This window comes from Geotrypetes seraphini, chromosome 7, assembly GCF_902459505.1.
Source record: "Geotrypetes seraphini chromosome 7, aGeoSer1.1, whole genome shotgun sequence".
Lineage (NCBI taxonomy): Eukaryota > Metazoa > Chordata > Amphibia > Gymnophiona > Dermophiidae > Geotrypetes > Geotrypetes seraphini.
The window spans coordinates 184,029,920-184,055,282 of NC_047090.1; positions in this window are offsets into that span (position 1 = coordinate 184,029,920).

Consider the following 25,363-nt stretch of genomic DNA (forward strand, 5'->3'; position numbering starts at 1 on the left):
TTAACCACTGTGCCACTCTAGACATCTAAATGTAGTACAAGTGAACCAAGTAAAGCACAATGAAGCCATTGTGACATCACTGATGAGGTTGGCTCTTATTGGTGGAATGAGGCATTATGATGTCACAATACCAGCTCTGGTTATCAGAGACTGAAACTTGTCACACTATTTATTTATTCAGTTTTCTATACCATTCTCCCAGGGGAGCTCAGAACAGTTTGCATGAATTTTATTCAGGGACTTGAGCATTTTTCCCTGTCTGACCTGGTGGGCTCACAATCTATCTAATGTGCCTGAGGTAATGGGGGAGATTAAGTGACTTGCCCAGGGTCACAAGGAGAGAATGGTGAGAAAAGACAACCAGGAGAGGAATGAAAGGAAGAGAAGAGACAAGAACTAGAGGAAAATGAGGAATGAGTGGTGAAAAGGAATGAAAGTTGGATACATTACAAGAAGATGAATGAGGAAATTGAAGGATAAGATATGGAGGGCAACAGGAGTCGGTTTGTTCTGGAAGAAAGAGGCAGGACGCTGAAATAACAAAAGAAAAGGATGAGATGAAGAGACGATGGTTACGGGGATATCTTAGTTAACGCCGTGATGATGGGCTTGATGGACCATTGGTCTGACCCAGTAAGGCAGTTCTTACGTTCTTAGCTTAAGTTAATGGGCTGTTGCATATTTTTTTTTTTTACACGTGTAAACTTTACACAGATTTTCAAAGGCTTTTATCCCATTCGCAGGTGCTGCAAACCAGATAAGTGCCGGTAGTAACTGGTTAATGCTGCCGAAAGCTCTCTATGGCTTAACTTTATCTGGTTCACTGTCCAGTCGGTGGCCTGACTATCACCACTAACCAAAAAGCAATTCCAGGTTCACCTCTATCTCCGATTCTTTTCAATGTTTATATGTCCTCCCTGAAACTCCTCCAACTATCCCCCTTGGAAACACTATACACTTACGCCGATGACATCCTTGTCCTCCTCGAGACCGACTCTAACCTCACCAATCTCTCTGAGAACATCTCTTCATGTATATCAAACCTCCAATCCTGGGCCCTCACCGTACAAATGAAACTAAACGAGACCAAAACAAAACTACTATGGCTCGGCCCAAAATTAGATCAGCTACCTACCCTCATCCCACTTTCCTCTGGCACCACTTTGCAGCTTGAACACTCAAGCAAAGTTCTGGGCATCATCATTGATTCTACTCTGTCCTTCAACGACCACCTTAACTCCCTAGTAAAAAAAATGCTTTTTCAATCTTCACACGTTAAGGAAAGTGAGATCCTGCTTCCATCAACAACACTTTGCTGTCCTCGTTCAATCCATCATTCTTTGCAGACTGGATTACTGTAACTCCATCTACCTAAGCCTAACAAAGAAAAGCCTTCTTAAACTCCAGCGGATTCAGAACACCGCGGCTAAACTAATCTTCGCAAAAAGCAAATTCGACCGCGTCTCCCCGCTTCTGTCTAAGCTTCAATGGCTTCCAGTAATCCTTAGAGTTCACTACAAATGCGCCTGCCTAACTTTCAAGTCTCTACACGGCATCCTTCCTCCCCTTTTTCCACTATCTTGGAACTCCTCGAATCCCAACACCACCAGATCTACTCAAAAATTCAAACTATCCTTCCCCTCTTTAAAAGGCATATCCCATGCAGGAAAATTAGGGACATCCCTCTTCTTCAGGATCACCGAACTCTGGAACAGCTTTACTATCCCGCTTCGGAGTCTGACCTCCCTCCAACTCTTCCGAAAACATTTAAAAACATGGCTTTTCTCTAAAATATAACGACCTCTCCCTCTTCGATATATTAAGTCTCTCTAAACTTCTCTGTACCAAGTTCTTCTACTTTTCTTTGGAGTTCCTTTCTATATCAATTCCTGTAAACCATGCCGAGCTCTACTTCTTTGGAGATGATGCGGTATACAAACTTAAGGTTTAGTTTAGTTTAGTTTAGCTGAAACCAAACATGCAGTACTGGACAGTATCCATGTGTCTGCTGAAAATCTACTTTAATATTAACCATGACAACTGATGTTTTGTCTAATTGCTGACGGCTACAGGCAAATGTTGGCAAGCTTGACATTTGTTACCGAGATGGTGCCTGGATAAAACTATCTAGATCAGTGGTCCCCAAGCCTGTCCTGGAGGACCACCAGGCCGATCGGGTTTTCAGGCTAGCCCTAATGAATATGCATGAAGCAGATTTGCATGCCTGTCACTTCTATTATATGCAAATCTCTCTCATGCATATTCATTAGGGCTAGCCTGAAAACCGGCCTGGTGGTCCTCCAGGACAGGGTTGGGGACCACTGATCTCGATAACTTAAATAGGATATTGAACAGACGTAACTAAATAAATACTGTACTGCATAATTAGTTCTTTTTTAATATTTGGCAGACACACCTCACCGATAGCTTCAGGCAAGATGCAATAGAAAGCAAAATTTGCTCATAACTGTTCAGACCTATGGGTTATATCCCCTTACCAACATATAGAGGTAGAAACTTGAAGATTTGCAGCCAAGAATATTTCAGTATGTTACTGCCAAAGATGTTCAATGGAGAGACCACAACTATTAAGGGTAAAAAACAAGAGGACCAAGAAAACCAAACCTGATCCGGAATGGAGGCCACTTAGATCTGACAATATAGAGACAGGTGGCAGACCTAGTACACGGGCATCTACTGAATTTCTTAGTCTTTTGGGTCAGGTCCTGAACTACTTTAGAGGAAATCAAGAGGCTAGAATACACTGTGCCTTCCTTATCATCCTTCTTGACCAGACATGGGCAACTCCGGTCCTCAAGGGCTGGAATCCAATCGGGTTTTCAGGATTTCCCCAATGAATATGCATGAGATCTATTTGCATGCACTGCTTTCAATGTAGAGGAAGGAAGGAAGGAAAAATGCCTTACAAGATCTTAAATGTAAAGCAAGCACATTTGAAATAGACTCTAGAGCAGGGGTCTCAAAGTCCCTCCTTGAGGGCCGCAGTCCAGTCGGGTTTTCAGGATTTCCCCAATGAATATGCATGAGATCTATGTGCATGCACTGCTTTCAATACATATTCATTGGGGAAATCCTGAAAATCCGACTGGATTGCGGCCCTCAAGGAGGGACTTTGAGATCCCTGCTCTAGAAGGTGTCCAAGTCTCTGATATTCGCTGGTTAAGGTACCTCTGTGGGACTGTTAATTAGCACATGATTTTCCCTTGCGATTCTAAAGTCCAGCAATTGTTTGGAATCTATAAACATAAAATTTTTTCCCCTCAAAGATGGCAAAGCAATGGCAAGGAAATGTGAAGAAAAACGAGCCTCCCGAGCCGAGAACTCTGGGTTCCGATTTTTAGTTCTTTCTATCCCGAGCATGTTTTACATTTGATCTTTGAGAGAATCATGTGAATTTATTTGGCTGCTTGAACAGATATCACGTCGGTAAATGATCAGGCGTCTCTTCTGCTAAAACAATACGATCTTGCACCGTGTGTTTCGCATAAATATCTCTCTAAATACTGCACAGCTGTGACAGCACACTGACAACAGAATAAACAAACATTGGAGCAATTCGGCTAATTAAATGAAGCAGATAATTAATGCAAAAGTTTAGCTGCTTGGATATCTGAATGAATGTATGAAACCTGAGATGACATTTGTACAGAAAACAGAAGCACTGGAAAATTGCACTAAAATGCAATTTGATTTATTGAAGGGGGACACTCTAATGATATTGTTAGATGCCATCAACTCGTACTCGAGTCCTAGCAACTTGATGAATTGCAGATCTAAAAAGAAATCGGTTTTGTGATAGTCCGGAAAGGTCCTCCAGCATCATCCTCATGGCTGTTGTCAACGTGTCCATCCACCTGATTGCAGGTCATCCTCTTTGCCTGGTTCAATCGATCTTCCTAAACATGATGTCCTTCTTCAGTGATCTCTACCATCGACTCGTGCTCGAGTCCTAGCGACTTGATGAATTGCAGATCTAAAAAGAAATCGGTTTTGTGATAGTCCGGAAAGGTCCTCCAGTGTCTTCCCCATGGTCGTTTTCAACGTGTTCAGCCCGTCTGATTACAGGTCACCCTCTACGCCCGGTTCCTTCGATCTTACCAAACATGATGTCCTTCTCCAGTGATCTCTACCATCGACTCGTGCTCGAGTCCTAGCAACTTGATGAATTGCAGATCTAAAAAGAAATCGGTTTTGTGATAGTCCGGAAAGGTCCTCCAGTGTCTTCCCCATGGTCGTTTTCAACGTGTTCAGCCCGTCTGATTACAGGTCACCCTCTACGCCCGGTTCCTTCGATCTTCCCAAACATGATGTCCTTCTCCAGTGATCTCTACCATCGACTCGTGCTCGAGTCCTAGCGACTTGATGAATTGCAGATCTAAAAAGAAATCGGTTTTGTGATAGTCCGGAAAGGTCCTCCAGCGTCTTCCCCATGGTCGTTTCAACGTGTTCAGCCCGTCTGATTACAGGTCACCCTCTACGCCCGGTTCCTTCGATCTTCCCAAACATGTTGTCCTTCTCCAGTGATCTCTCTCCTCTGATGGTGTGACCAAAATAAGACAGTCGTAACTTCATCATTTGGCCTCTTCCAGAATCGATTTGTTAACATTAACCGTTTTAAAGATAACTTAAAAACCTTTCTTTTTAAAGATGCTTTTAACCTCTAAATGGAATATATACAGTGCAGTAGACTCCTTACTAAAAAAATGAAAAAACAAAAGAAAGAAAAATTGTTACCCCCCCCCCTCCTTATGTTTTTTCCCTCTATGGCTCTTTTCTTTCTCCAAAAGTATTAATTTTGTAACTTTACCCCTTACTCCCCTCGTTTTCAGTTTTGTTGGTATGTCTGTTTGTCTAACCCACTTTAACTAAATTTTTTAATTGTATGTTGATTAGTATGTTTATTTTATATTTTACTGTAATTTGCTTAGTAAATGATGAATAAGCGATTCATCAAATTTATAATAAAACTTGGAAAACTTGGAAACTTCTGGCAGTCCACGGTACGCCTAAAATCCTGAATATCACTGGTTTCTTTACAGTAATGCCTGACAATGATAATACTTCAATTAACCCAAAAAGAGGAGTAGCCTGTCAACAAAATTTGTAAAACTCACTCATTAATGATTACTGTGTCACGAATGAAATGTGAAAAAAAAGTCTGCTAGTGAAATGTAGATGCAAAAAAGGAGACATGGCTCATTGTGAAGTTTCCAAGTTTATTATATAGTTTGATTAATCGCCTATTCTACATTCTAGGCGATGTACAAATGGTTAAAAATATCTAAAATCATGGGTAACATATTACATAGACATACAGTATATCATATTAAATTTAAAAAAAAATGTAAATACAATATCAAAACAACAGGGAAATTATTTAGTGGTTACAATCTATATTAAATTTAATATATAAAGGTAAAAACATTAGGAGGGAACACAAACATGAAAAAAAGAAATGTAAGATAAAGACAGATTGAAGAATTATTTATTCACTAAAAGCATCATTAAAAAGGAAACTTTTAAGTTTAGCATTGCCGCTGCTGGGTCAGACCAGTGGTCCATCGTGCCCACCAGTCCGCTCACGCGGCAGCCCTTAGGTCAAAGACCAGTGCCCTAACTGAGACTAGCCTTACCTGCGTACGTTCTGGTTCATTAGGAATCCCTGGAGGAGAGAGCGAGATAAAAGGTGAAAAGACAGGTGTGTAAATTTGAGGGAAAGCTGCTCACTTGGTAAGGCCGTTGTATCTTCAGACTAGGAGCATCGCAGGAGGCCGCCATTAGCAGTTGCATGCCAGAGGTTTTGTGGGATCCTAAGGAAGTCCTTGCTGGACCCAAATGGCGTATTGCCTACACTTATGAGATAAGCGTCTATGTTGTATGAATTAGTGTGAATGTATTCAAGCATCAAACTAGTGGAGTTGCTGTTTCATTGTAGAGATGGGTTTTTCAAACATTGAACATTGGATACTGAATATTGATTTATTGAATCTTTACCACTGAACTTTCATTGTTTTGCACATTATTATTTTTCACATGAAAGCCTGAGGGTGACCGAATGATGTCTTTCTATCTGCATTAGGATGGTCATTATTTGTGATGAGTATAATATGCCTCGATATACTTTTGGAGGGAAATTCTATAAGAGGCACCTAACCTAATCAGTCATTGGGTGATAGGCACCTATCTTCTTAGGCGCAATTCTACAAAAGATAGGCACCTATCGTATGCCATAACATAAATCTTTATTTATATACCCCATAAGCCTTTTGGTTTGGGGCAGTTTACCAAAGAGGTAGGCTGAGTTGAGTAACGACATAAATATACACACTGAGTACTTGGAAAGTTCACATGGGGTGATAAAGCATTTCTTTTTGAAGAAGGAGGCTATCAAAGAGGTAAGGATGGTCATTGTTCGAGAGCTGCAACGAGGAATATAGGAGCGATGGGCAGAACTTATCCTGGGGTTGTAGAGTGGATTGCCGAATTTGGAGAAGAGGTTCATTTTTAAGAGCTTTCTGAAACTTTGGACCAGGGCAGGATTAATTATTCGAGGGCCCCTAGGCACCCAAGTACGCTGGGCCCCCCGGCCTTGCCCCGCCCATGCCCTGCCCCTGTCCTGTCCCAACCCACCCATGCCCCACCCCTGTCCCACCATACCCCGCCCCTGTCCTGCCCCAACCCACCCATGCCCCGCCCCTGTCCCGCCCCCATTTATCTGTTTTCTTATTTACTTCTTTATTTCCACTTGTATTTCTTTTTTTTTTTAAATTCAAAACAAAGATTAGCATACCAGTGCACAGTTTTTCTTCTATGCAACCCCAAACATCTCTGAACAAAACCCCCCTTCCTTCCCTTCCCACCTACTTGCCCAGGACTTTAACTCTAAACCCTTTCCATACATATATAAAAGTGTTCAAATACTTGTAAAGCAGTAATACTATCCGAAACATAAGTCTGTATTAATAACCAAGTTTGCAACTCCTCTCAACTGCCTCACTCTATGTCGTACTACTGTAACCCATATGTATTTATAAAAATATATCTTAAAACTACAAGGGAACTCACTTATCCAAGGTGATAAGGATTAATAAACACTTTCACTGATCACCTTGCTTCTTTATATAGAACACTAGCTGATGCCCCGGCGTTGCACGGGTATTTAATTATAGCAATAACACTGTAAATGGATTCAAATAAAGATACTTTATAGTGGTGAATGAAAGTATTTTTTTACAGCTTAATAAAAAGTACAATATTCAAATTATAAAGTGAAATATTTGACAAAATGAATACAATACAACTAACGCAAAACGTGATTATAAACAACAATTTTAGTTTCACCTCCTGGAGCAAGAACATATAAATTCTTGGGTGAACCCATCCTTGAGCAAGCAACATAGAGTTAATCTTGGATCCTAATTTGAGGACTAGTGTGTGATTAAGTTAGGATGTATATTTTCTTTATTATTTTGAATTACTTTCAGGTTTGAGAGTAAATAATATTATTATGTTTTCTTGATCTCACTTTCTGTACAAGATGATATGCTTGATAATAAATGTGTAAAATTTATAAATTTAAAAAAATAAAAATAAAAAATGGAAAATAAGATACCATTTTATTGGACTAATACATTTTTAATTAGCTTTCAGAGATCAAACCCTCTTTCCTTAGGTCAGTAAAGTATACTGCTGTTACAGTATCCTGTCCTGACCTGAGGAAGGAGAATTTGGTCTCTGAAAGTTAGTCAAAAATGTATTAAAATTAGTCCAATAAAAGGATCACCATTTCTATTTCTAAACATTTATCAACATAGCTAAAATATTACTTTATCCTAAAGCATAAAAATAAAAAATAGACTTTTTTTTTTCTACCTGTCATGTGGTTTCTGCTTTCCTCATCTTCTTGTCATTCGCTTCCTTCTATCCAGTGTCTGCCCTTTCCAGAAAATCTCTACCTCCCTCTGCCATCAATCCTTCTGCTCCCCCCGCCCCTCTTTGGTCTAGCATACATCATCTTCCCTCTGTTCCCCCCATGGTCTGGAATCTCTCTCATTCCATCTCGCCTTCTCTCCACCCTGTGGTTTTTAGTGTCTCTTTCTTCTCATTTCCTCCACTCAGATCTGATATCTGTCTCCCCCATTTCTGGGAATTCCCTTCTCTCTTCCCTTTTCTTCTCTGTTCTTCCTTCTCTATTTCCTGCCTCCGTCTAAATTAAATTCTTTCTTACTATTCAGTCCTCAGTTTCCCTCTTTTCACTGTGTCTACTCACAGCTTGCCACCCCTTTCCTTCATCTCTCCTCTATCTCACTAACTCTATCTTCTTCCCCCCATTCAGCATGTGGGAAAGCAGCAGCAGTGGTGAGGAGGTGAGGGCCCCTCACCTCCTCACCACTGCTGCTGCTTTCCCATATGCGCCTGAAGCTGACGGCACAAGTTCTCCCCGCTTCCATCATCTGCCCCCTTCTCTCTCTCTCTCCACCCCAGGCAATTCCATCAGTTATCCTGCCCCCCTCAGTGAATTGCCTCGGGTGGAGGGAGGGAGAGAAGAGGGCAGATGATGGAAGTGGGAAGAACTTGTGCTGTCAGCGTCAGGCGCATGTGGGAAAGCAGCAGCGGTGAGGGGCTAGAGGTTATCTTCCTCTCATTCATGTCCTTGCCACCCCTGTCCCTTGATCGGTCCCACAATTTCATAATTTCCAGCATACCCCTTCCTCCATTCTTGTAGCCCAGCATCTCCTCTCCTGACATCTCCCTGTCCTTACTCCTTCACTATCTTCCTATCCCATCTCTATTCCTTTCTGTCCCTCTCCCCATGATCAATCATCTCACCACCTCTCTCTTCCCTCCCTCTCAGTATCAAAGATTGCTTCCACTCTCTTTCCTGTTGTTCTTTCCCCCTGTCACCCTATGATCTAGCACCCCTCCTGCCCTTGTCCAACATTTCTCATTCTCTCCCTCCCTCTCATCCCCTGCTCCAACATAACGTATTTCTACTGTCCTTCCATTTTCCCCTCCCCAGGCCTGTGACTTCCATTCATTTACTGCTTTCTCCTGCCTCTGCCGAAGGCCCCCCCCCCCCCATAGCGATCGGCTTTAAGTGGAGCAATAATTGGTTACCATTAAAAACCAATTACAAAGACATTAAAAAAAAAAATAGGTGCCACCAAGTGCCCTCCAGGACCAGCGCTTGGGTCCATAGCACCTAGTGGTACCTGAAACGGACCTGGTCCGGTTCTGGTCCCAAAACCGCCCTGCACACACTCTGTCGCCTCTCAGATATCTGGAAACAGTCTCTTTAGGAAGAAAGGATGCTCAGGCACAGGCTTGTCCCAAAGAAATTGTTCATTTATTATGAGTTTTTCATCCATTTTTATAGCATTATACATGGGTCAGTTTTTTCAGCATATGACTGTAGGAAAGATCATATTTGGTAACAGGATACATAAAAGTAACAAAACTGTAGGAAAGACCATATTTAGTAACAGGATACATAAAAGCAACAAAAATGGTAGCAAGCACAAGGAAAATGGGGGGGGGGGGGTCCATAACTATGGCATATAATACTGTGCTTTATTGTCTAAGGTCTTTCTTAGCAAATGTTTCTTGTCTACAGGAGAAGCAGGATCGCTCAACTAGAACACGGGCTGTGGGGGGTTCAGGACATGAGGAGGAATGACCTTGGCACAAGTAGCTAGCTTCAAAACAGGATGTAAAACACAGCTCAGAACACAAAGAGAAAAATGACCTTGTAGCTGTTCAGCAGAATGAAAACTGTGTCTGAGGTTTTTTGTTTTTTTTTCCCCAGCACAAGCAGGAATAGAAAACTTACAAGGAATATATGTGCCCCTTCAGTGCCTAGTGATGCCGAAGCCTAGAAATGGGCATGTTTAGGGGCAGCACCAAACTTCGGCATCACTGGGCACTGCTAGCCGCGATTCTACAACGACCCTAAGCAGGACTGTAAACCCCCCTGGCCTACATTTCCAGGGCCTAGGGGTCCTTGCTAGCCACAATTCTATAAGCGGCGCCTGTCCGTAATTTACCACGTGCCTGCCGCCTCAAGCGCCGCATACAGAAATGGGGTCCTAGCATCCAATTAAGTGCCATTTACATCAATTACAAGGGGCTAACTCACCTCCCAGTTTACAAAACCATAGTGTGGTTTCTAGTGGTGGCCTCGGCGGTAGGTGCTGTTACCGCCGTAGCCGGTGCTAAAAAAAACATGCTACAGTTTTGTAAAAGGGGGGCAGGGTCAATTATTGGCGCCAATTAAGTCTACTGAACTATTTACTTAGGCGCCTACATTGGCTAGGCTCCTTAACCATAGGCGGATTATATAGAACCTGGAGGTAAGTGTCCACGCACACGAAGGCCATTTTTACTGCTGGCAGAAAATGGCTGATTTTCTATTTTCTGAATTAATTTTCATGTGCTAAATGGGGATTGGAGGGACTGAACCCTGCGGCACTCTACTCGTGACGCTTTACCAGTCCGAGTATTGTCTATTCACCCCAACTCTCTGTTTCCTATCCGCCAACCAGTTTTTAATCCACGTGAGTATATCACACTCGATTCCATGGCTCGCAATTTTTTGAAGTAGGTGTTCATGCGGAACCTTGTCGAACACCTTCTTAAAATCTAGATTATACGATGTCAACTGGGTCACCCTTGTCTATCTGCCCATTTACTCTTTCGAAGAAGTGCAGTAAGTTTGTCAAGCAAGATCTTCCTTTGCTGAAGCTGTGCTGGCTGGTCCTCATCAGTTTGTGTCCGTCAAGGTGATCGATGATGCGGTCCTTTATCAGCGCCTCTACCTTCTTTCCCGGTACCGAAGTCAGACTCACTGGTCTGCAGTTTCCTGGATCTCTCTTCGAACCTTTCTTGAAGATCGGCGTAACATTCGCCACTTTCCAGTCTTTCAGAATCTTTCCTAATATGATCAACAGATTAGGTATTAGTTGGAGCAGTTCAGCTATAACCCCTTTCAGTTCCTTGATTACCCTCGGGTGGATGCCGTCCGATCCCAGGGATTTCTCATTTTTAAGCCTATCAATCTGTCTGCATACCTCTTCTAGACTGACCGTTGTCCCTGTCAGTTTCCCGTCTTCATTTCCTGTGTATAGATAGGAGGGACTTACCAGCTGACTGTAGCTCACGGAAGGAAACATAGAGGTAGATAAGTGAAGAGAGATAGCGATGGGCAGCTGAATAAGTGCATTTGTAGGTCAGTAAGAAGCGTTTGAATTGTATTCGGAAATGGATGGGAAGCCCATGAAGTGACTTTAGGAGAGGGGTAACATGAGTAAAGTGGCTCTCCCGGAATATGAGTCATGCAGCCAAATTCTGGACAGATTTACTCTTTAATGCACCAATACTTAGGGCTCCTTTTACAAAGGCACGTTAGGACAGAATAGCCATGTTAAAATGTCGTGTACCCTAGCCGCTACCGCCTCCTCTTGAGCAGGCCATAGTTTTTCGACTAGAGTGTGGTATAGCGCACGCTAATTCTGTGTGTACGCTAAAAACTCTAGCACACCTTCGTAAAAGGATCCCTTAGTCTACGATGAATTAAAGGTGAACTAGATATAGGAAAGAACTCAGGAATCTAAATGCAAAAGAACTTGGCCAGCTTGAAGTCTTCTAGGAACTCATGATTTGCAACACATTCTACGGCCGTCGCAACCTCTTCTTTATTATAGCAACTGATAAATGTCACAGTCAATGTAGTCAGTCAAGTGTGACAGAATTTAATGACAAATAATTAAACCCATTAAACATCAGCCACCTTGCAACGATAATAGTACTCCAGGAGCACAGCACATATTTACCATCGTTGGACGATGCCCTTGGGAAAGAGCTCCGAGCCAGTTTAAAAACTGGGCTTGCTCCTCACTGAAGAGATAAAATCTGGCCTGCAAGACGGCTTCAGCGCTTTGAATGGGACGGAGGGAATTCTGGGAAAGGTCGCCTACGGTTAGTTGCCAAGATGATGTCAATCTAGGCATCTAACTTAATTATTTAACAGGCGTACCCTCCCCCCTTACTAAGCCGCGGTAGAAGTTTCTATTGTGGCCCGGAACGCTAAATGCTCCGTCGCTTTTAGAATTCCAATGAGCGTCAGAGCAGCGTCGGAGCATTTTGCGCCCTAGGCCGCGATACAAACCTCTGCCGCGGCGTAGTAAAAGAAGGGGTGTCAGGTCAAAAGCGTGCCGGGACAAAGGCGCGCACAGACAACTGAGCGCAACGCGGAGGCGTGCGCCAAAGAAAATGACTGTTTTAAAGGGCTTCGACGGGGTGTGTGGGGGGAACCCCCCAATTTACTTTATACAGATCGCGCCGCGTTGTGGGGGCATTGTGGGGGTTTGGGGAGTTGTAACCCCCCACATTTTACTGAAAACTTCACTTTTTCCCTAAAAAACAGAGAAACAGTTAAGTTTCCAGTATAATGAGGGCGGTTACAACCCCCCAAACCCCCCACAACGCCGCCGCGATCTGTATTAAGTAAAGTGGGGGGGTTCCCCAACAAAACCCCCCGTCGGAGCCCCTAAAAACACTCTTTTTCTTCGGCGCGCGCTTCCTTCTTGCGCTCAGTTGTCGGTGCGCGCCTTTGTCTTCGGCGGTTTTGTCTATGAACCGAAGAAGGTCTTAATTGGCACCTCATAATTGATGTAAATTACACTTATACCCCCTTTTATCAAACTGCGATAGCAGTTTTCAGCGCAGGGAGCCGCGCTGAATGACCCGCGCTCATAAGGGTAAATTTGATCATGTAATGCCATTATACCTTTTATATCATTGGTTGCCAATATCGTATAGAATTAATTTCAAAATTTTATTTATTTATTAAAAAATTGATATACCGCATACAACTATGCGGTTTCCATATCACATACATAAAATCTTGTTTCCCTCCGATTATCACATATAGCATAGACATGTCTAAACAACATCATTAATCGTCCCTGTTATAAACACGGATAGAGCGCAAATTCAATCAATTCAGAAATACAAGGAAGCTTTAAATCATACATCGGTGTCAAAAATAGAAAAAAGGCAATTATCAACTGAAATATACCTTAGCACAGTGTTCTTTAACCACCGGTCCATGGACCAGTGCCGGTCCACAGAAATTTCCTGCTGGTCCACAGGGCCAGCACGTGCATCAGGCCCAAACAGTGTTCTTCAACCGTCGGTCCACGGTGCGATCGATGCGGCGTTATCTTTGAGCCAGCTCCCTATTTCTAACTGATTCAGTGCACAAAGCCACGGGCAGTGGCTCCTACGGGCATCCTGCGCCTGAACCGGAAGCCTTCTCTCTGACGTTGCAACATCAGAGGGAAGGCTTCCAGATGAGGCATGGGACTTGCAAGGTGCAATTAGTACTATTATGGGGGCAGGGTCTGGGGTGGACATTGGGTAGAGATGGGCGAGGTCTGGCCCACGACTTAGCCCCATGTTCTTCAACTGCCGGTCCACAGACCGATGCCGGTCCACAGAATAATTCTTTTATTTCTGCCGGTGCATAGGTGTAAAAAGGTTGAAAAACACTGCCTTAGCATAAGAAGGCACTGGCAAATAATTGAGACTTCAGCATTTTCTTAAAATTCATCCTCCCCATACAAAACTGCAGGATACCAGGCAAGGCGTTCCATAGTTCTACGCCAGCCACAGATATCATTGACGCTCCGATCCTAGCATGCATAGTCGACATTATCTACTTGATCAGCCAGGATTTTCTCAGGGGATAATGGCCCATTATAATCACCTATCAAACATAACTTTTCCATATCTATTATTAATCCTAACAAGAACTCCAAAAAAGGAAATCCTTCTGATGAAATAACACACACACAAAGCTATCCATTCGTTTCGAAACACCAACTCCCCCCCCTTTCCTAAACCGCAATAGCAGTTATTAACGCAGGGAGCTGCGCTGAATGCTCCCGACGCTCATAAAGTTCCTATGAGAATAAGGTCAGTTGTGTGCAGAAGTTAATTTAATTATTGGCTATTAATTGGGGAACCAATTTGCAGTTGTGCACCCCAGCTGTTCCAGATGCTGTGAGGGACATTTTCAAAATAATAGTAATAATAAAACATTTATTTATATATCGCAATACCTCACAGTTCAGTGCGGTTTACCTATGAGGAATTTAGGAAGCGCCTAAAAACACACCTATTCCTGAAATACCTGAACAACTGACCTACTCTTCCCTCTCTCCTCAATAACAGTCCTCCCGACCTCTTATCCTTTTCCTCTCTCCCCTCTTTAGTCCGCATAGAACTCTTGGTTCTGTGATATATACAAATTGTTATTATTATCATATCGTAATTTTCGCTGTACTTTCAAAATTGCACAGCCTTCTCCTAACAGGCCCATTTGGAAATTTCTTCCAATCTGTATACCTTATACTCTCGCTCAGCAAATTGTATATCTATAATTTTGCTTCCTTAAAGTTTCTGCACTCTGTATTTCCTCTGACTATCTGCACATTGTAACTCGCTGAATGTCCAGCTCTCTTGATTGTAAACCGCCTAGAAGTCGCAAGATTGTGGCGGTATAGAAGAATAAAGTTATTATTATTATTATTATTATTATTATTAAAAATACAGCTAATTTGCACCACATCCGTGATTAGTAGGTCTGTGGCCGGCAGGAGTGCGCATGCGTGCATACAACGGTCCCTGCGGTCTTGCCGGCTCCCTTACAGATCACGCCCGGCGTGGCTCCCCCTCGATCACTGTAAGGAAGTTCCTCATCGGTGCACCCGAACCCCTGTTGACCCTCCCATCCGAGCCTCCCACTGCAAGATGACCAAAAACCTCTCGACTCCAGCAGCGTCCGCAGCACTGTAAACAAGCTACTTCGTGGCCTTCTACTGCCCTGATTTCCTCTGCCGCACCCCTGAGACGCGGCAGAGGAAATCACGGGCAGTAGAAGGCCGCGAAGGAAATATTTTTTCACTCAGAGAATAGTTAAGCTCTGGAAAACATTGACAGAGGTTGTGGTAAGAGCAGATAGTGTAGCTAGTTTTAAGAAAGGTTTGGGCAAGTTCCTGGAGGGAAAGTCCTTAGTCTGTTATTGAGAAAGACATGGGGGAAGCCACTGCTTGCCCTGGATTGGTAGCATGGAATGTTGCTACTCCTTGGGGTTCCGGAATCTTTTGTTACTCTTTGGGATTCCGGAATCTTGCTATTCTTTAGGATTCTGAATGGAATGTTGCTACTCTTTGGGGTTCCGGAATCTTTTGTTACTCTTTGGGATTCCGGAATCTTGCTATTCTTTAGGATTCTGAATGGAATGTTGCTACTCTTTGGGGTTCTGGAATCTTTTGTTACTCTTTGAGATTCCGGAATCTTGCAATTCTTTAGGATTCTGAATGGAATGCTGCTACTCCTTGGGGTTCTGGAATCTTTTGTTACTTTTTGGGATTCCGGAATCTTGCTATTCTTTAGGATTCTGAATGGAATGCTGCTACTCCTTGGGGTTCTGGAATCTTTTGTTACTTTTTGGGATTCCAGAATCTTGCTATTCTTTAGGATTCTGAATGGAATGTTGCTACTCCTTGGGTTTTGGCCAGGTACCAGGCTTTCTTGAGAGCTCCTGTGCTCGAAAATACACAAATAGAAAAAAAAAAAAGTACAGGCATACCAGGAAGAAAACAAATTTGGACATAAAAGGCATGAGGTATAGGAGAAAAGAAGTACTGATAACTCAACAGAGGAGAAAGAAAAAAAAAAAAAAAGGCCTTTCAGCCTTCTTAGAACTACTTTTGAGCACCAGACTTCTAATGAAAGAGTCAAAGCACACTCCAGGCTAGCAAGACACGGGTTTATAGATTTCAATTAAGTGGCAACAAGACGTGGGCTGCAGCTGATCTTTTTCGAGTTTCTTCCCGGTAAATGTGTCAGGAGAGGCCGGGGGGCCATGAAGATGTTTCAGAAAGCCCTGTCAGTCCAGATGGTTTGCATGACGGGACACTGCATCACACAGTTTGAGTTACTGCAATAATAAATACATTTCTCACAATTAAAGCTGGATAAAAAAACAACCCTAATACTCTGGATGCATCATTTCAGGTGCCCTATAACTTTTATTGAAACGGAAGATGTGCAATGAGCTCTAGAGGACAAATTAAGATGGAGAAGGTTTGTTTAGGTCCCGCTCAGGAGACTCGTGTTCTGTTAATGTTATTAGTTGCAGAATCAGTGAAATGCTCGTACCCGTCTGCTCCACTTTGGGTGCAGTTTCAAGTTTATTAATTAAGTTTATTCAAGTTTATTAAAAATTTGTTGTACACGCAATGTCAAATACTTCAATGCGGACAGTTTAAAATTAGGAGATAAACAATAAAACAATTTTATACAAACAAACGTACAGAGGGGCATAATCGAAAGGAACGTCTAAGTCTGTTTTCGTCTAACTCGCAAGTCGTCCAAAGTAAAAAACAGCCTAGGACACATTTTCGAAAAATACGTTGAAAATTTTTTTCTTTCGAAAATCGTCTAATTATACGTCCTGACGATCTGATCGTCCAAGTCGCTAAATCGTCCACCTTTATACCACATTTTCATCCAACTTTTTGTCCAAGTCAAAAATGCCTAGAACAAGCCCTGTTGGACGTGGGAGGGGTCTGCAAAGTGATGGACTGAACACCCAGACATGGCACCTAAATAGTGAGGTACCTTACAGGCCACTGCTGTGAACTTCACAAAAGGGTGCCATGTCTTCACCTCACTACAACTCCCTTATAGGTCATGGTGAGCTCCCCAAACTACCTCCAGAATCCCCTAGACCCATCTAAGTCACAACGTCCAAGTTCTGTCGATCGTGGGCTGTATAACTTTCGGTTATACATGCTGTACGACTAAGTCTAAGCTGGCCCAAGTCCCGCCCAACTCCCGCCCTCAAAACGCCTCCCGAAATGCCCCATTTAGCTTTGGACGTTGAGCGGCTCTATGAAGGCCTAGGTCGTTTAGAAATATGTCCAAAACCCATTTTTATTATCAGCACTTGGACGTATTCGGGAAATGTTTGTCCAAGTGCCGACTTAGGCCGGATTTTGGATGTTTATCTCTTTCGATTTTGAGCCCCACAGTGTATACGGACAAATAATTACCGGTACAAAAGGAAAGGAGGGTGAACTACAATCTTTAAAGAAAATGGAGATACATTTAGGGAAAAAACATCTGGAGAGTAATAAAAATAATCTTAAAAGCATGGCTAAGCCTAGAGGAGAAGGTAAAGGAGATTGCGACCTTTACATAAAGTCTGATTAAAATTAGGCATTAGAACATAAGCATTAATGACAGATGAATAATGATATCTAAGTCTCAAATGCGTCCTTATACAAGTAACTTTTCAAAGAGCTTTTAAATTTTTCTAGCGTGGTTCCTACGAGGCCTACTATAGTGTTTCTCACTGCTGAGTGAACTGATACATTTTGGGCCTTGCTTAATGGTTTTTTGCCATATGAAGATGAACTGAGGCTTTTTCTCCACTTTTTTTTCTTGCTTTTTGTATGTTAAGTGAATGAACGGATCTTTGTATGAGTGCTGTGGGTAGACCTGGTAGTGTCTAGGTAGGTCCCTCCTATGGTTTCCAATAGGGCATCATTCATTAGTTTTAGCAGTAAGATTATTCCTAAGCCCCATGATTCATTTTTCTCTTCTTTCTTTTCTATTTTAAATAAAGTTTTTTTTCATTTGATGAAGTTATTGTAAACCGCTTTAATCCTTTTTTTTTTTTTTTAATTAAATGGGCGATATAGAAAGATTTTAATAAACATACACTTCCGGGACCCGCCCCTAGGAAATGGCTTCAAAGGGTGATCCGACACCGATGTGGGCATGCTGTTCATGCCAGAGAAGTTAAAAAGGTAGGGGAAGGGAAAAGGGGGGCGTGCGTGGCAGTGGGGGCTGGGAAGAGGGGAGGGGGCGCCGCTCACTCTTACTATGCCACTGAGTCAGAGCTGCCCAAATCAGCGCTAAGCATGAATCAGTAAAGGGCATGCATCCTTTATGGTGACCCGTCAAATGTGTACAGGACTTTGGCGCGCTGACAATTCACCCTATTCCTTCTGTTTTCCGCTCTCAGGGGGTGTGTGGGGTGGAAATCCTCCCCACACACACTGTCGTTCAGGGGGAGTTTAGCGCTCTTGTTCAGGGAGAGTGTGGGGGGCACTCCCCACTACACTTAGAACTCGATTACAACTTGCACTCGCGCTCTGATACAGGTTTTGGGGAAAACCTTTTACAATTACGCGCTCTCGCGCTCTTAGGGGGGGGTGCTCAATGCTGACGTACTCTAAATTAAAAGATTTCCACAACCCCCTCCCCCCCCCCACTACACTTACAATTGTGCCCCAACAATTCCATTCCCTTTATGTGGGCACGTATCACAGCGGGCAATTGTCAGCGCACCAATGTCCTTTGCGCTAAGGCCATAGAAACATAGAAGAAACATAGAAACATAGAAGATGATGGCAGAAAAGGGCTACAGCCCATCAAGTCTGCCCACTCTGCTTACCCACCCCCTGTCTATGCCCTAATGACCCAATTTCCTTATCTTGACCCTCGTAGGGATCCCACATGGGTATCCCATTTATTCTTAAAGTCTGGCACGCTGTCTGCCGGTGTACCATCTTTTATTGAACTGTGTTAAGAGCCTTATTCTGGAAATGGTATCAGCCCCAGTAGACACCTACTAAACGGGGATCTACCGCGTGTTAAGCACCAGTAGGCGCCTTTTCCAGAATCGCGTCTATTTTCTTCTACGGACGCTTTAAATGTAGGCCAGCATTTTATAGGCCTACACTTAAGGCATCTGACTCGGGCCTACAAGAAGCGCCTAGGCAAGCCTATGGGCGCATAAAAGCTACTTCCAATGTATACCACACCTACGCTGGCCGTTGGCATCCTCTGTATGTGTGCACACAATGCCTATATTGCAGGCATCCTTCACCCCATTGTTTTTGTAAAAACGTGCGTCCTGATTGGTTCATTAGATGGTGGTAGGATGCCTACTGTCAGAATTCCGTTCTTAGAATCAGTCCCTAAGTGCCAATTCCTTTGCCTAGTTATAGGTACCAGACATATGCCTACTGAAAGCTGGTATAAATGCTGGCGCCCAAGTTAGGTATGGCAAGGCCATATTCTATAACTGTCCACATGACCCATGCACACATACACATGAGGTCATGACATTGGCGTCGACGCATGCGCAGAGGGCCTACAGACCTCGGGGAAAGAGACAGGAGGCTCAGCTGGGGGGCAGGGCTGGGGGTGGAATGGAACAGAGTTGGAGGTAGAATGGGGCGGAGCCAGGTATCCTCTTTTTTTAAAGAGGAACTCTGACAACTCTTGTAAAAGTAGACTTGTGGAGGGGTATTTTCGATAGGACATTGAAGTCTGAGTTTAGACATTTTGGGAAAGACTTCCAGAAATTCAGGAGAGAGAGTGTCCATTCTCACAACAGTAAGAAGTCCATCTTTTTATTTATTTTTTTTGTAAATGAGTTGTGTACATGTTTTGGCTCTTAGTACGTCTATCTTTTTATGGCCATTCTCTCCTTAAGATTTAGATGCACAGGAGGCAAAACAACCAGAAAAGCGTCTCGAAAGTCTGTTTTGAAAATTTCCACTAGGACGTTTTGACTAGTAAGACATCCAAGTGCTGGTTTATGCTGTCTTTTTGACATCTATCTTTTTTGAAAATGAGCCCGTAGGCGTGTCATGAGGATTGAGAAGGCCTAGTTTCAAAATACGGTTGTTGTATGTCAAGAAATACTTCCATCTGCAAAATGTAAATAAGTACATTTACAAAATGTAAACTTTTGTATTAGAAATTCCTTGAGTGATTTCAAAGAATATTTAACCAACAGGAAAAAATCTCTACTTGTAAAAGAAAAATTGGAGAAGCAAGAAGAAGAGTTAGGACAAATGAAAAGAGTGGAATTGGAAAGGATTAAAGAGAGTGTTGATGATGTCTTTTAAATTTATATCCTCTAACCGGTGGGGAAACAAAATTCAGATGTGAGCTTCTCTTATGTTTGTTGTGAAAGAGAAAAGGTCAGTTATATATTTAGGGGCTAAACCATATAGTCCAGTGGTTCCCGACCCTGTCCTGGAGGACCACCAGCCAGTCGGGTTTTAGGGATAACCCTAATGAATATGTATGAGAGAGATTTACATATAATGAAGGTGACAGGCATGCAAATCTGCTCCATGAATATTCATCAGGGTTATCCTGAAAACCTGACTGGCTGATGGTCCTCCAGGACAGAGTTGGGAACCCCTGGCATAGTACCATAAAGCAAAAACATCCAAACTTGAATTTCACATGCGCCTCCATTGGCAGCCAGTGTAGAAGTCGGTAGGAAGGTGTTACACGATCGAACTTCTTCAACCCACAAAGTAGCCCGCCGCCACATTTTGTACCAGTTGCAATCGTCGCATATTCTTCTGGTGAACTGCCAAATAGGCGATGTTACAATAATCGAGTTGGCTCAGTATAAGGAATTGTACCAGAATTCTAAATGATGAAACATCAAAGTACATCAGAGAAAGGAAAATGGTAAAACCAGAGGACATAATTTGAGGTTGAGGGGTGGTAGATTCAGGGGCAATGTTAAGAAATTCTACTTTACGGAGAGGGTGGTGGATGCCTGGAATGCGCTCCCGAGAGAGGTGGTGGAGAGTAAAACTGTGACTGAGTTCAAAGAAGCGTGGGATGAACACAGAAGATTTAGAATCAGAAAATAATATTAAAGATTGAACTAGGCCAGTTACTGGGCAGACTTGCACGGTCTGTGTTTGTGTATGGCCGTTTGGTGGAAGATGGGCAGGGGAGGGCTTCAATGACTGGGAGGGTGTAGATGGGCTGGAGTAAGTCTTAACAGAGATTTCGGCAGTTGGAACATAAGCACAGTACCGGGTAAAGCTTTGGATTCTCGCCCAGAAATAGCTAAGAAGAAAAAAAAAAAAATTTAAATTGAATCAGGTTGGGCAGACTGGATGGACCATTCGGGTCTTTATCTGCCGTCATCTACTATGTTATGTATGTTACTATGTTAATGGGTATAACTAATGGGCAGACTGGATGGACCGTTCAGATCTTTATCTGCCATCATTTACTATGTTACTATGTTACCTGGCAGAAACCCAAAGAGTAGCGACATTCCAGAGCTGAGATTGTGATGTCATAATGCCTCATTCCACCAATGCCTAAGAGCCAACCTCAGCAGTGATGTCACAATGGCTTGATTAGATGGAACCTAGGACAATACCAGGTGGACTTTACAGTCTATGACCCAGAAATATCAAAGAAGAGACAAGTTAATCTAATCATGTATTTGACTTGCACGGTCTGTGTCTGTATATGGCCGTTTGGTGGAGGATGGGCAGGGGAGGGCTTCAATGGCTGGGAGGGTGTAGATGGGATGGAGTAAGTCTTAACAGAGATTTTGGCAGTTGGAACATAAGCACAGTACCGGGTAAAGCTTTGGATTCTTGCCCAGAAATAGCTAAGAAGAAAAAAAAAAAAAAAAATTTAAATTGAATCAGGTTGGGCAAACTGGATGGACCATTCGGGTCTTTATCTGCCGTCATCTACTATGTATGTATAATGGACCGAAGCTTCCAGAGAGTGAAAAATACCTTTCTAACCAAGGACTTTCATGGTCAGGCTCTGGTCCAATGTTACTCCCAATACCTTCATAGTAGGTTGAATAGGATAACTGAGTTTATTGATGCACAGAGATGATTTAGTGTCAAGCAGGTGTGGCGAAGCTACAAAAAATTTAGTTTTTTCTGGATTAAGCTTTAGGATTTCTTTTTCTCTCTTTTATATACAGGACTTAAGCATTGCCATACTGGGTCAGACCGAAGCCCAGTATCCTGTTTCCAATAGGGGCCAACCCAGGTCACAGTTTCCTGACATGACCCCAAAAAGAGTAAAACAGATTTTATGCTGCTTATCCTATGAATAAGCAGTGGATTTTCCCGAGTCTATTTTATTAATTGCTTATGGACTTTTAGAAAAATATCCAAACCTTTTCTTAAACCCTGTTAAGCTAACTGCTTTTACCACATTCGCAGGCAACAAATTTCAGGGTATAATTGCACATTCAGTGAATAAATATTTCCTCTGGGTTTGTTTTAAATTTACTGCTTAGTAGCTTCATTGCACAACTCAAATCCTAGTATTTTTGGAAAGAGTAAACAAGTGATTCACATTTACCCAATCCACTCAGGATTTTATAGACCTCTATGATATCTCTCCTCAGTTGTCTCTTCTTCAAACTGAAGAACCCCAACTGTTTTAGCCTTTCCTCATAGGGAAGTTGTCCCATTCCTTGTATCGTTTTCATCGCCTTCTCTATACCTTCTCTAATTACACTATGGGGCTCATTTTCAAAAGAGAGAAGTCCACAGATGGTATAAAGTGGCATTTGGACATTGTTTGCTAAAACGTGCAATTTTCCACTTTCAAAACACATTTTTAGATGGTTTTCTGTACTGTTTGCAGTGCGCCTGAATCTGAAGGGGACATGTTGGAGGGGGTGTTATGGGCAGGATTAAAGCAGACATATGATTTGGATGTTTTTCTGTAATAACTGAACATTGCAGAAAACGTTCAGGGCAAAACTTGGATGTTTGAGACTAGCCCTGTTTTAGTAATGAATAAGTGGCAAAAAAAAGTTTGCAAAACTGACCAAATGACCACTGGAAGGATTGAAGCATGACCCCCCACACTCTCCCAGTGGCCACTGACCCCCCCCCATCCCATCCCCCAAACGTGAATGAAACAGATGTTATGGCCAGTGTTCTTAGATCAGCAAGTAGGTCTATGGAGTAGCCTAGTGATCGGTGTAGTAGACTGCAGAGAAGGAGACCCAGGCCCAAATCCTGCTCGTAACTAGTACGCTTGTGGTGAAAAGTGTGAGCCCTCCAAAACCCACCCAAAAATTACTGTATTAACATATAGGTAACACCTGCAGGCATAAGGGCTACTGAAGTGGTATACAGTTGGGTACAGTAGATTTCTGGGTGAGTTTTGGAGGGCTCCCCATACAATGCAAGGGGATTATAATAAGATAGGACCTTTTATTTGGAAAGAAAAACAGAGGCAGGCTCATTACTTTTCAATCAGCTCTCGTAATTCCTAACGTTCTATTTGCTTTCTTAGTTTCCCCTGAACACTGAACTGAGGGTTTCAAAATATTATCCGCTATGACACTAGCTCCTTTTCCTGAGCAATTGAAGCAATTATGTACCAGTGGTGTGGGTTCCTATTCCCTACATGCATCACTCTGCACCTGCTCACAATTAACGTCATCTGTCATATTTTTTAAATATTTATTTATAGAACATTAAATAACAATCAAGAAAATTCTTGTTCAGAAAAGCTCAACCCATACATAATATTCTACAATACAATTAATCATGTCAAAGGTAAATGAAACCTTATGAGTTTAAGCTAAAGTCCACAGCTGTTAGAGTTATAGCCTCCGCACCCTGAGGTGGTGGGTTCAAATCCATGCTATTTCTTGTGACCCTTGGCAAGTCACTTAATTCCCCCCATTGCCCCAGTTATATTAGATAGAGTGTGAGCCCACCGGGACAGATAAGGAAAAATGCTTGAGTACTGAATATAAACTACTTAGGCCGTAAATGGTATATAAATACCAAAATAAATAAAAGTAGAAGAGAGTGGATTAGAAACTTACATAAGAAAAATGATTTTAATGCCAATAATCAAAGGAATTATAACGAAAGGTCAGTGAAGTCCTTCTAATTAAATCTCACCTAGTACCTTGCAGAATCGGAAACAAAGGAGGAGCAGGAATCAAAGACTTTTGGCCAAAGATTTTTGGCCAATCTTTGATTTTTAAGTTTCTAAACTTTGGAACGATCTTCCGTTCCTTATAAGAAGCTCTGGTTTTCTTCTATTTTTTCGTAAGCTTTTGAAAACTACTTTATTCACTAAGGGGTTCATAATAAAAAATAAAAAAAATAAAAAAAGTCTAAAAGTGTCCTAAGTGGCTACTTGGACGATCAAAAAGCCTGATCGTCCAAGTACCCATAACCAAAGCTGGTATCTATAACCAGCTTAGGCCTTTCCCCTGCCACTAAAAGCACAGAGAGAAAAGAGGTGTGTTTAGAGGAGGGGAAAGGGCGGGAGGTGGGCCGACCTACACCTATGCGTGCAGCAGGTATAACCAAAACCATAGACAGGTTGCCTAGTCGGCACTTATACGTTTTTGACTTAGATGAAGTCAAAACAGGTCTAAGTACCGAAAAAGGGGCCGCTGAGCCGATGGTGGCTGCTGCCATCAGCTCAGCGGCCCTAGCAACCTGCCTACCCCCTACCTACAGTAATGATCACGGCAGGAGAGATGTCTCATCTCCCCTACCGCGATGCCATCACTCCTCTACCCGAACTGCCGTGACCCGCGGCAGGAGAGATGCCCTATCTCTCCTGCTGCGGGTTGTGGCAGTTCGGGTAGAGAAGTGATGGCATCGCGGTAGGGGAGATGAGGCATCTCTCCTACCGTGATACATCACCCCCCCCCCCAACACACAACATTGGGGCAAGAGGGAGCCCAAGCCCTCTTGCCCCACCGACTCCCCGACTCCCTGACAGTATCGGGGCAAGCCCTCTTGCCCTGCTGCACCCGCGGCATCCCCCCGATTACGGTCAGGCCAGGAGGGAGTCCAAGCCCTTCTGGCCTCTCTCCCCCCACCCCCCTACACGATCGGGCAGGAGGGAGCCCAACCCCTCCTGCCCAGGCGGACCCTTTATCCCCCACCCCATTACAATACGGGCAGGAGGGATCCCAGGCCCTCCTGCCCTCGACACAACCCCCCCCCCAATGACTGCCCCCCCCCAAATCCCCACGGCCACTAAACTTATCGCAGCAGGGAGATCCGTTGCCGCAATAAGCTCAGCGACCGTGTCTACTTACAACCCGATTCTCTAACCGGCGTCTGTATCATGGGCATTGGTTAGAGAATCGGGTTCACTTTAGGTGGGCCTAGGCGCGATTCTGTATAGGATCCTATATACAATCCGGGCCTCAGTGGGGTTTTTTTTTTTCTTTAAATGCGACCGCCACCAGCTGAATATTGACCGGATTGTGTTAATTCTACAATGCGTTTCCTTTTCGAGCATTCTACTTTCCGTTCACTTGAAAATGAGCAAATATTACATTTCAAAAAGGACTTTACATTGTTAAATGTTAGTAGGGTTACAGAGAAAATTGCACGCTTGTAAGCACGCTATCACTCTTTTGTTGGAGAATTGCTTCTTTGTATGCCTGATCACAGCAGCAGTTTTGGGG